Genomic DNA, 12,646 nt, shown 5'->3' with positions numbered 1-12,646 from the left:
CAATTTATTTTAGATATATTTGATATATTTGATGAAAAATGGGCTAGTAAAAAAATGCATATATTAGGCCTTCATGCTTATCAGTTTACTTACTGAAAATACTTTTGGAGAATGTAAATTGGTACAACCACTATGGAGAACAGTATGGGGGTTCCTTAAAACACTAAAAATAGAACTACCATATGATCCAGCAATCCCACTCCTGGACATATATCCGGAAAAAAACATAATTTGAAAAGATACATGCACCTCAAAATTCACTGCAGCACTATTTACAACAGCCAAGGCATGGATGCAACCTAAATGTCCATCAACAGAGGAATGGATAAAGAAGAGATGGTACATACATACAATGGACTATTACTCATCCATGCAAAAGAATGAAATAATGCCATTTGCAGCAACATGGATGGACCTAGAGATTATCATACTAAGTTAAGGAAATCAGACAAAGACAAATATCATATGATATCACTTATATGTGGAATCTAAAAAATGATAAAATGAACTTATTTCCAAAACACAAACTGACTCACAGACTTTGAAAACAAACTTATGGTTACCAAAGGGAAAACGTGAGAGGGAGGGATAAATTAGGAGTTTGGGATTAACATATACATACTAGTATATATAAAATAGATAATCAGCAAGGACTTAATGTCCATGGGAAACTCTACTCAGTATTCTGTAATAACCTATATGGAAAAAGAAGCTGAAAAAGAATGGATATATGTATATGTATAACTGAATCACTTTGCTGTACACCTGAATCTAACAGAACATTGTAAATCAACTATACTCCAATATAAAATAAAAATTAAATTAAAAAAATTTAAAAATAAAACAAAAAATAAAACACTTTGGGCATTATTACCTTATTATCTTAAGACAATAAGGATCCAGAGTTACTAAAATGTTCTCTGTGTGTGTGTGTGTGTGTGTGTACATTCACACATGCTTGAAATATCTAAATTAAATATTGATAGCTCTATGACTATTGTTTTAAAACTCTGTACAATTACAAACAAACTGGCTTTTGCATGTGGGCACCAGTTTTGCTCCCTGCACTCTAGGCTAAGTGTTAAATTTATTTTAATTAGAAAATTCACTGTGTAGATTTTAGTAGTATGCCAGTGTATGCATATAATACAGTTTGTTTACTCCAGCACCTATAATGGGCATTTGGGATATCTTCCATGACTCTACTTAAATATTTGAAGATATAGAATACTGTCACAATACCTGTTTACTTCCTTTTCTGCTAATCCTAATATTTGTGCCAGTTATGGATCAGTTTTGAGTGACTTATTATTCAGCTAATGGTGAGTTTTACTTTCTTGATTCTTTGCATACTTGACATTTTAAAATTAGATGTCACGTATTTTGAATTATATATTTTCATTTGAATTATATATTTTCAAGTGCTGAATATATATATATATATATATATATATATATATATATATATATATATATATTTGTAGTATGTGGGCCTCTCACTGTTGTGGCCTCTCCCATTGCAGAGCACAGGCTCTGGATGTGCAAGCTCAGTGGCCATGGCTCACGGGTCTAGCTGCTCCACAGCATGTGTGATCTTCCTGGACCGGGGCACAAACCCATGTCCCATGCATCGGCAGGCGGGCTCTCAACCACTGCGCCACCAGGGAAGCCGTTGAATATTTTTGTATGTATTCTTGTGCTTTGTTCTCAGATTCATTAAGTTACTTTATAACAGTTTGATCTTTTTGGGTCTTGCTTTTAAGATCTGTTAGGAAGGACAGAATTATTTATTTCAGTGCTTTTTATACTCTACAACTTAGAAAAGACAATTATGAATAGTCTGCAGGCAAATTATGAGATTTTCTAGTCTGGCTGGTGGCAATAGGCACTATTCCTGGCTCTGTATATGCACCATAGTATTGTTCCCTCTAATTCCTTAGGATAGTTTTGTCTTGACTCAAGTAGTTTCCTCACACACATGCTGTACATTTCTAAAAACTCAATGAGGACCCTCTGAAGACCTCCAGAGTTCTCTATGATAGTTTCTTCTCTTTGATAGTTTCTTCTGTGAAATCCATCTACATTTTTTTCTCCCTGAATTCTCAGTTCTGTCTCCTAAGGGATTCAAACAGCTTCTGCCTTGCTCCTGCCTCCCTGTGCTTTCACCTGGAAACTTCCTCGAGATAGTAAGTTGAGGTAATTGTAGGACTCATCCTTGTTTATTTCACATTTCTCAGAGATCAGTATCCTTCATTACCTGATGTTCATTTCACTGAAAACTGTTGCTCATATTATATTTTGTTTATTTTTGTTTGTTTATTTTAGATAGGAATATAAATCTAGTCTCTATTAGGCCATCTTAGCTGGAAGCAGAAGTCTCTTACTCTTAGATTTTAGCAATAATTTTTACCTCAGGGTTTATGCACTGGAGACCTTAACCCCGAAGAATTTTTTCTTCAATCCCCATTGAAACCTGATTGGCTCAGTCTTCTGAGATTCTCATCCCAAATTCTTGTCCCTTAAGGCTTTACCTCAGATTCTTTTTCACTCATTTCCCACTCCCTGCCATCCCTCTTCCATTGGCCAGTAAATAAATGTTATGCCAGTCAAAAACACACAAAAATTGCCCCATGCTACCAAACTTACAATTTGCAGATGACCGCATCTGACATAGAACTTTTCCCGTATTCTTTCTCAAAGAACCCCATTATTCTTTTCCCTAGAAGTTGGAAATTACATATTTTTTTAACAATGTGATATTTACTAGTTGTACCTCCTATTAGAATATTAGCAGGAACGCATCTGTCTTTTTTACTGCTTTATCTGCATCAGATAGCTCTAGTTTTTATCTATAAAGGAAATAAATATATATCAAAAATAAATTTTTATACAAAAGGTGTCCCATAATCAAATATTTAAGTAAATACTGTTTCATACCACATTATCTTAATAAATTATATTTTTCTCTACAATATTCTTTATCTCTTTCTTATAAGATTTTTAATATTTTGAATAGAGAAGTTCAACGTGTATCAACTTTCTTCATCTACCAGAGCTTAGTAATTTAGAATAATTAAAAAAGCAAGGTGTGTCACGGTGAGAATAATACTCTGTCATTGGTATAAAATATGAGGATGAGTTGTTATACACGTTTGTTTTGGATTGTATGAATAAATACACAGCATGTCAGATAATATGGTACTTACCATCACAAATATTTCTGTCAGATAACACCAAGAATATTTTTGAACATAATTTGAGTTGTGATATTAAGAGAGAACAACTTGCACTTCTCCAGGGGACATTATCTGTGTATAAAGGAAATTATAAATCTTGTGTTACAACATCTATCCCTTAAATAATGTAATAGATTGTGAATATCTCTAGACAGACTTAAGCAAGTAGGAAAAATAAAGACAGATTTCTGGGCTGGCTTTATATGTAAAGTAACATAGTGTACTTTGAACCACAGAAGACATCATGCAAGGATTATAACATAGATGAGGGAATAAATTTATATGGTTTAAAATGTAAAACTGATAAGTTTATATTGATACTATAGATCATATTTTCTAATAAATATTCTCTCACCTAATCTTGCAAATTTTCTCAATTCAGAACAGCTACAAATTGATAGAGCAGTTATTGAACCTATGTCTATTTGGCTCAGAAGATGATTCAGTACAACACCATTGATGCCCTCTTTAGATAAGAGGCCAGCCAGCAGGTAACCCTGAGAGTGTTCTCTCTTAATTAACAGTGTTTTTTCCAATTCCTAGAATAGTCACAGAGACTGCTTTTCTAAGTCTGCTATATTCTGTTTTTTTAGTAGCTCATTCCTGGACATAAAAGTCTACATGTTTCTGACTTTGGAATTATCCAAGGTTCTAAATAATATAGTCTCTCTATTGTTTTTGTTGGTTTAGCTAAAATAGTCTTAACTTCAGAGTTAAACTGACTTGAATTCAAATCTAGCAAAATACTACCACTGTTTATTCAGGCAATTTACACGATTTTTGTGAACTTAAAACTTCCTTATATAAGAATGAAACAACAGAGTTTATCTGACAGAAATGTGCTAAAGATTACATAAGAATATACCTATATCTATCTATCTATCTAATACATGAATACATATAAATGTATAGGTATAAAATAATTAGATAAATAAAATAATATATATTAAGAATAAGCTTTTACTTGAGCATTTTAGAAATTCTGCCTGTTTTTGTCCAGACCTGGAAATTCTCTTCTCTCTATTATACTATCTTCTTTTTCAAATTATATCACCTTAAATATGATGGGCTTTGGACCCTCTAAAACTCTAAACTCTTTTTTATCCCTAGTTTGCAATTTCACTTTACCAGGTGCTACTAATTATGATGATCTTTTAACAATATTTTATAACTGTATTTCTTATTTTACAAACTAGAAAATACACTTTCTGAAAAGGAGTTCACCTCATTTTTCTCTTTTAAAAATCTCCTCAGCAGTAAAAACAATATTATTGTGCAAATTAGATTCACTGAACCAATACTGTTGTATGTCTAGTGACTGATCACTTACTCAGAGCATAAAGAAGGCTGACATATGTGTAGATGTAGAGGCAGAAAGAGACTGGATGACCATTAAGAAGCTATAAAAAAGGCTTCAGAAACTTAGATGGGCTCTCTGTTCCTTTAAAAATGCCTTCCAAAGACTTTTAGCCTATGTTCTTTCCTGGGATAATGAGCCAAGTCATGTAGGCAAGCAGGCCTTATCTCCATAAATCCTTGACTACAAATAAAAGATACATACATGGGGTTAAGGAGCAGAAAGCAATAAAAACCTTCTCCACATGAGTCTTGTGGTCACCATCATCCTTCAGCTTTCTGGAGACTCTATGGAGCTGTCTGCTAAGGCTGCTGGGAATCACTAATCCACAGCTCTCCACTGTTTGCTGAGGGGACACCACCCTGTTATTCACTGACGAGCCCATTTTAGCAATTCTTTGACAAGCAAATATTGATAAATAGGACACCCTTTTATGAAGGTGTTCCAGTTAATTGCACGCATGTGCACAAACACACAGTATATAGGCTTAACACAACTGTATCTCTACTGACATCTAACAAGATGTAGATGAATAGCAACTACCTTCTGGACCTGGAGGTACCTATGGATCAGGGGCAGTAATGGTGTAAAAAATACTATTGACTATTCCTAAGTAAAGTGAGCAGTTTTTGGTTTAGTGATAGTACAATAACAACAGTGCAAAGTCAAGGAAGGTAATATCTGCTCTATTCAACAATAGACATAAGATACTAAAACAATCTTTTCATTCCCTTTTCTTTCCTATTGCTGCTCCTCTCTTCTAAGCTATTCCTCAAGTGAAATAATCATATTAAAGTCTGAAGTAAAATATTTATGAGAGAATGCAATATCATAATAATTTGTTTTAAGTGCTGGAGAGGGTGTGGAGAAAAGTGAACCCTCTTGCACTGTTGGTGGGAATGTAAATTGATACAGCCACTATGGAGGTTCCTTTAAAAACTAAAAATAGAATTACCATATGATCCAGCAATCCCACTACTGGGCATATACCCAGAGAAAACCATAATTCAAAAAGACACATGCACCTCAATGTTCATTGCAGCACTATTTACAATAGCCAGGTCATGGAAGCAACCTAAATGCCCATCAACAGATGAATGGATAAAGAAGTTGTGGTACATATATACAATGGAATATTACTCAGCCATAAAAAGGAACAAAATTGAATCATTTGTTGAGACGTGGATGGATCTAGAGACTGTCATACAGAGTGAAGTAAGTCAGAAAGAGAAAAACAAGTATCATATATTAATGCATGTATGTGGAACCTAGAAAAATGGTACAGATGAACTGGTTTACAGGGCAGAAGTTGAGACAGAGATGTAGAGAAAAAACGTATGTGAGGAAAACCACGGTGTGGTGGGGATGCTGGTGTGCTGAATTGGGCGATTGGGATTGACATGTATACACTGATGTGTATAAAATTGATGACTTATAAGAACCTGCAGTATAAAAAAACAAACAAACAAACAAAAACAATTAATACTAGACTTTCTTTGGGTTATTTGTATGGAAATATGTTAACATAAATGTTTCAGACATTACATGAAATCTCTAAAAATCTTATATGTTCTGGTCTAATGTTACAAGTCATAATTCTAGTTATTACTTTAAAATGTATATCTCAGAAATAACTAAATTTCCTTGTCAATTTCATTGTTATGAATCTTCATCAAATCTTTAACCGTGGTCATTTTTAAGTCTTCTGTCACTTACACACAGTTCTGGGTGTACTCTGATGCTTTTGCAAAAATGTTCCTATAAAAGTGTTTCATCTTCAAGGAATTCATGAAAAAGACTCTGACAAGTACAGGTTTCTGGTAACTGACTATACTGCTGAACTGAATGAATAAGCATTTTCAGAACTCTAATGGAAAACTGATGAATTCATAAAAGTGCCAACAAAAGATCAAGATTAAAAAAATTAATTACATGGGACTGTGTGAACTGATGAGGATGATTATAATTTTTGTGACTTTCTGTTTGAATTAAAAAAAAAAATCCCACAGAGACTCAGAGGCAAAAAATATACAAATCAATTATCGCTGCAAAGTAAAGGAGCTGTCACAGTGGAGGATTACTAGACTGAATGTCAATATTATGGCATAGTATGAGTGTGTTTCGTGTTTGGTAATTGCAATCGTTGCTTTTTCTGTGGTCATACATTTACAATGCTTGATGTCAGTTTATCTCTTGTAAAAATAAAATACAGTGTGTATGTGTGAAAAAAAAATTTGGTTTTGATTTATTGAGGTATAATTTACATACAGTAAAATTCTCCCTTTTCAAGTGTACAGTTACTTAGTTTTTATAAATACATAAAGTCATGTAACTACCATTACAATCAAGATACAGCATAACCCTTCCATCTTCAGCCCCTGACAATCATTCACTTGATTTTGTCCCTATACTTTTGCCTTTTTCTTAATGCCATATAAATGTAATCATATAATATGTAGAACTTGAGGTGTGGCTTTTTCCATTTACTTAGCATTGTATTAAATTTTGTTCCCTCACTATCATGTGAAACACTTCTCAGTTAAGAAATTTGATTTAGCAAATGTTGAAATTAAAGCCATTTTATGGCACAATTTTAATAATTCTATGTAAAGATAATTTAGAGTTAACGTTAATATCATCATTTGCTGTAGTTCACTGAGAGTGGATGGCATTTATATTTAAGGTGTATACCAGTTTCTATTTGTCACCCCTAAGTATTCTTTCCAAAGATATCTATTTAGTATAATGGCACTAAAGTGAGGCACAAGGTCATTTTCACTAGATATAAAACACACAGTAAAACCTTGCATGATACACACATCCCTGACCTCTGGATCCCATCAGAATCATCACCTCTGCAGGTCTAGATGATGATGACCTTGGATTTATCCTTAAGATAAGAGCAGTCTTGGTTGTTGAAAATTTGGAATATGGTATCATAAGATAGCACATCTGGCTTTTCATCTCTATGCATAGTCCCACAGATTCTATCCAGGCTGCCATGAGACATGAACACCAAAAATGTGCTGTCTGAGGACCTAAGTTCTGAGTGGGTAGCAAATGTCTTTAGGACTAACTACATGGTCTAAAAGAGATCCTTTAAACATCAGATAATAATGTCCACCCTTTCTAACAGTGATGCTTTGAGCAAGGGAAAGAATAAATGTAAAGTGCCTGGCACTTTGCAGTGTCTGATGTATAGAAGGAGCTCAGAAGTGGCCGTTGCTATTGCTATTTTCTTGTTGCTGCTGTTTGTATCATATTATTATATTAATGCTGGCAAATTTACATGATATAACATTTTCATTTTAACCATTCATAAGTGTAAAATTCTGTGGCATTAAATACATTCACAATGTTATATGACATCACCATTATCTATACTAACACTTTTTTATCATCTCCAAGAAAATCTCTCTACCCATTAAACAATAACTCCCACTTATCCCCTTCTCCCAAACTCTGGTAACCTCTGTTCTACTTTCTTTCCCTATGAATTTGCATATTCTAAGTACAGCATATAAGTGGAATGAAATAATAGTTGTCCTTCAGTGTCTAATTTATTTTAGTAAACATAATGTTTTTAAGGCCCATTCATCTTGTAGCATATATCAAAATTTCATTTCTTTTTATGGCTGAATAATATTCCATTTATATTTATACCATATGTTGTTTATCCATTCATTTGTTGATGAACGCTTGGATTATTTCTACCTTTATCTATTGTGAATAATGCTGCTGTGAATATTGGTGTACAAATTTATATTAAAAGTCCTGATTTCAATTCTTTTGAATATATATACCCAGAAGTGGAATAAACCTTCTTAATTTTGATGAAGTCTAGTTTACCTATACATTTTTTTTTATTGCCTGTTCTGCTGACGTGAAGTTGTTTCCAAATCCAATGTGATGAAGATTTTCTCCAATGTTTTGAGAGTTTTACAGTTTTAGCTGTTAAATTTACTTTGATTCATTTTTGAGTTAGTTTTATATATGGTATAAGGTAAGGGTCCAGCTTTATTCTTTTGCATGTGGTTTATCCAGTTTTCCCAGTACCATTTGTTGAAAGACTGTCCTTTCCACTTTGAATAGTCTTGGCACTCTTCTAGAAAATTAATTAACCATATATATGAGATTTATTTATGGTTTTTCTATTCTGTTCCATTGATCTATATCTGTATCCTTATGTCAGTACCATATTGTTTCAATTACTATAACATTATAGTACATTTTAAAGTTGGGAAGTATGAGTCCTCCAACTTTATTCTTTTGTTTCAAGAATTGCTTTGGCTATTTGGGGCCCCTTGCAATTCCATATGAATTTGAGGATTGGCTTTTCTATTTCTAAGAAAGAAAAAATGCTATTGGAATTCTGAGAGGAATTGTATTGCATCTGTAGATCACTTTGGGTAGTATTCGTATCTTAACAATATTAAGTCATGAAGATGGGCTGTGTTTCCACCTACATAGACCTTCCTTAATTTCTTTTAGCATTGTTGTGTAGTTTTAAGTATACAAGTCTTCATCTCCTTGGTAGATTTATTCCTATGTATCTAATTATTTTTAGTTCTATTTTATAAGAAATTACTTTCTTGATTTTCTTTTCATATGTTCATTGCTGGTGGACAGAAACACAACTAAATTTTGTGTGTGTTGATCTTGTACACTGCAACTTTGCTGAATTTATTAGTTATAGTAGATTGTGAATTATTTAACATTTCCTATATTTAGGAGATGTCATCTGTGAATGAAGATAATTTTACCTCTTCATTTTCAGTTTGGGAGTCTTTTATTTATTTTTCTGTTTGGTAGCTCAAGCTAGAACTTCCATTACAATGTTGAATAACAGCAGTGAAAGCTGTACCCTTCTATTGTTCCTGAGCTCAGTGGGAAAGCTTCCACTATTTCATCACTGAGTATGATGTTAGTTGTGGGTTTTCTATAAACATACTTTATCATGCTGAGAAATTTCCCCTTTATTTCTAGTTTTCTGAAGAGTTTTTTTATGGAAGGATGTTGGATTTTGTCGTATGTCATTTTCTGTATCAACTGAGATTACCATGTTTTCCCCATTCATTCCTTTAATATGGTGTATTATACTGATTTATTATTTATATGTTGAAACACCCTTACTTCCCCAGGACAAATCACCACTGGTCAAGATGAATATCCTCTTAATATGCTGTTGGACTCTATTATAATGTTTTGTTAGGATTTTTACATCTATACTCACAAGGGATATTATTCTATAATTTCCTTATAATGACTTTATTTGACTTTAGTATTAGAATAATTCTGGTCTCATAAAATATGTTAGGAAGTATTCTTTCCTCTTTAATTTTTTTGAGAAGTATTGGTGTTAATTCTCCTTTAAATGTTTGGTGGAATTCACCAGTGAAGACATCTGGTCTGAGACTTATTTTTGCTGTGAGGTTTTTATTATTAATTCAATCTCCTTACTAGTATAGGTTTATTCTGAATTTCTTTATCTTCATGATTAGGTTTTATTAGGTTGTATGTTTCTAAGAATTTTTCCATTTCATCTAAATTATCCCGTTTGTTGGTATACAATTGTTCATATACTCTTTTATAATACTTCTTTTATCTCTGTAAGGACAGAATTAATATCCCCACTTTCATTTCTGATTTTTTTTTTTTGTGTGTGTGTGTGGTATGCGGGCCTCTCATTGTTGTGGCCTCTCCCACTGTGGAGCACAGGCTCTGGACGTGCAGGCTCAGCAGCCATGGCTCACGCTCCACGGCATGTGGGATCCTCCCGGACTGGGGCACGAACCTGCGTCCCCTGCATCGGCAGGCAGACTCAACCACTGCGCCACCAGGGAAGCCCCAATTTCTGATTTTTTTTATTTGAATATTCATTCTTTCTTTTTTCTGTCAGTTTAAAGTTTTGTCCATTTTGTTGACCTTTTTAAAGAACCAAGATTTTCCTTGATTTTCTCCTTGTCTTTTTATTCTATTCAGTTATCACACTTTTCAGTTCCAAAATTTCTTTTTGATTCCTTTTTGTAATTTCTATCTTTTTATTGATATCCTCATTTTGTACATATATGTTATTTTTGTCTTTGCCCATATCTTCCTTTAGCTTTTTTGTGCATTTTTAAAACAGTTGTTTAAAGACTTTATCTAGTAAGTCTGGGCTTCCTCAGGGATATTTTTTTTCCATTTTTATTTTTGTTCTTTTTGAATAATTTGTGCTTCATTGTTTCTTCATGTGCCTTGTGATATTTTGTTAAAAACTGGGTATTTGAATTTTATAAAGCAATGACACTGGAAATCATATTATTCTCTTACCCCAGGGTTTTCTGTTGTTGTTATTGATATTGTTGTTATTATTGTTACTATTATTTATTATTAATTATTCATTATTATTGTTTTTGTTTCAGTGTATCTCTGTACCAGAGATCAGCCTGATATCTTAAGGTCTTATCCAGTATTTTTGATCCTGGGTACAAGTGGTGGCTTTTATTTTTGAACACTGAAGATATTCTCCACCTATTTCAGTCTACACTAACTTTCCCTCGTATTTTCAGTTGTTTTTGAGTGTCCAAAAATAATAAGTGTCCAAAAAATAATAACTGACTCCTTTAAGTCTCCTAGAAGCCATTTCAATCCATGTGTATTGAATATATGGTATCCAGCTTCTGCACCCACTGCTCAGCAATCCAAAGCAGGAATGCACAGTCAGAACACAAAACCCTGATATGTGGAGGACAAGGCTATTACTGCCCATTCTGGATCCAAGAAGTGGCACCATAAATGCATACCATAGGACTTGGGAGAGGGGTTAACCAATACTGCGCTCAAAGTTGAAATGGACTGAAATTAGCTGAAATTTACCAGTGAGATGTTCCCTGGAAGCTGCAAGTTTTCAAATAAGCTCCAGAGTTCCAAAATAGTAACTTCAGAATGTTTCTGTCAGGAGGAGAGATGGATTCTGGCCACTTCCTACTTCACTACCTCCCTGATGTCACTCACTTGGGCTGGTTATTTTTTACTTGCTGTCCCAAGATCTATTCTCTGCTCTTATCTTCCCTGTTTTATGACTATGGATCATACCCATTGGACTACTATTGTCAACAAATTTGAATTGTGATTGGCCAGTAGGATTCACTACCTGAGGAATGAAGGAAACTGGAGAGTAATAGAAGACAGAAGTTAAGATATTCTACACTTCCACATACCTACATGCCCCAGTGTTAGCACAATTCTGTCAGTGGCTGTGTCCTCTATGACTGCAGTGCTTTCTGGATGAACCCCTTCCTCAGCTGTTACCACATCACCACGGTCTGGAACAAAGTGTGTGTGTGTGTGTGTGTATAATTCCTAAGAAAAGTGAGCAGTTTTTGGTCTAATAATAATCAAATAACTACAATAATAATGACAATATTATGGCTGAAATACATACACACATGGGCACACAAATATGTATGTGTCATATATTTGTATATGTATGTATATACACTGCTCAAAGGAGGTATAGACAATTATAGACACCAGGTTTAACTTTTTAAAGTTTAAGAAAGCAAACTCCAGGAAAGTAAATGAATGACCTCAAATTACAAAACTATTTAGTCATTAGAGCTATATGGGCATGTAGGTTTATATGTACTGCACAGGGAAGGGACTCTTACCCTTGCTGTGAGATTCTTTTCCACACGCACACTGTAGCCTACATCCTCAAGCAGTCCTTTCACCTAAGTGATGTCACGATTGGACCCATTGTGCCTAGAGAGGTGGATAAACTCTGGGTTACAGATGATGAGGACTAGTCCTCCTTCTCTCATATTGGATAAGTCTGCAGAATAAAGGCAAGTTAGATGCATTGCGTTTCTTCTTACATATCCACATCATAGTCAGAGTTACACTCTAAAAGATATGACAGCTACTTGATTGTCTGTTAGCTTTTCCCAGAACTATTTCTTCATTCTTCCCTACTAATGGATAGTAGAAGGAGTTTCTGAAATGAAACAGAGGCAATGGGGAAAAGATTCTAACTCAGGGTACGACAAAAAGAGCAAAATGTCAGAGTGGT

General features: G+C 33.9%; 1 pseudogene; it reads right to left on the bottom strand.

Annotated features, from left to right (window-relative positions):
- Positions 1 to 2,642: 2,642 nt before the first annotated feature.
- LOC113614306 (caspase-4-like) lies at positions 2,643 to 12,437 on the bottom strand (annotated as a pseudogene).
- Positions 12,438 to 12,646: the final 209 nt, after the last annotated feature.

This window comes from Aethalodelphis obliquidens, unplaced genomic scaffold (genome assembly GCF_003676395.1).
Source record: "Aethalodelphis obliquidens isolate GAN/ISIS:26980383/991018 unplaced genomic scaffold, ASM367639v1 scaffold93, whole genome shotgun sequence".
Taxonomy (NCBI): Eukaryota; Metazoa; Chordata; class Mammalia; order Artiodactyla; family Delphinidae; genus Aethalodelphis; species Aethalodelphis obliquidens.
This window is presented reverse-complemented; position numbering and strand designations above follow the sequence as displayed.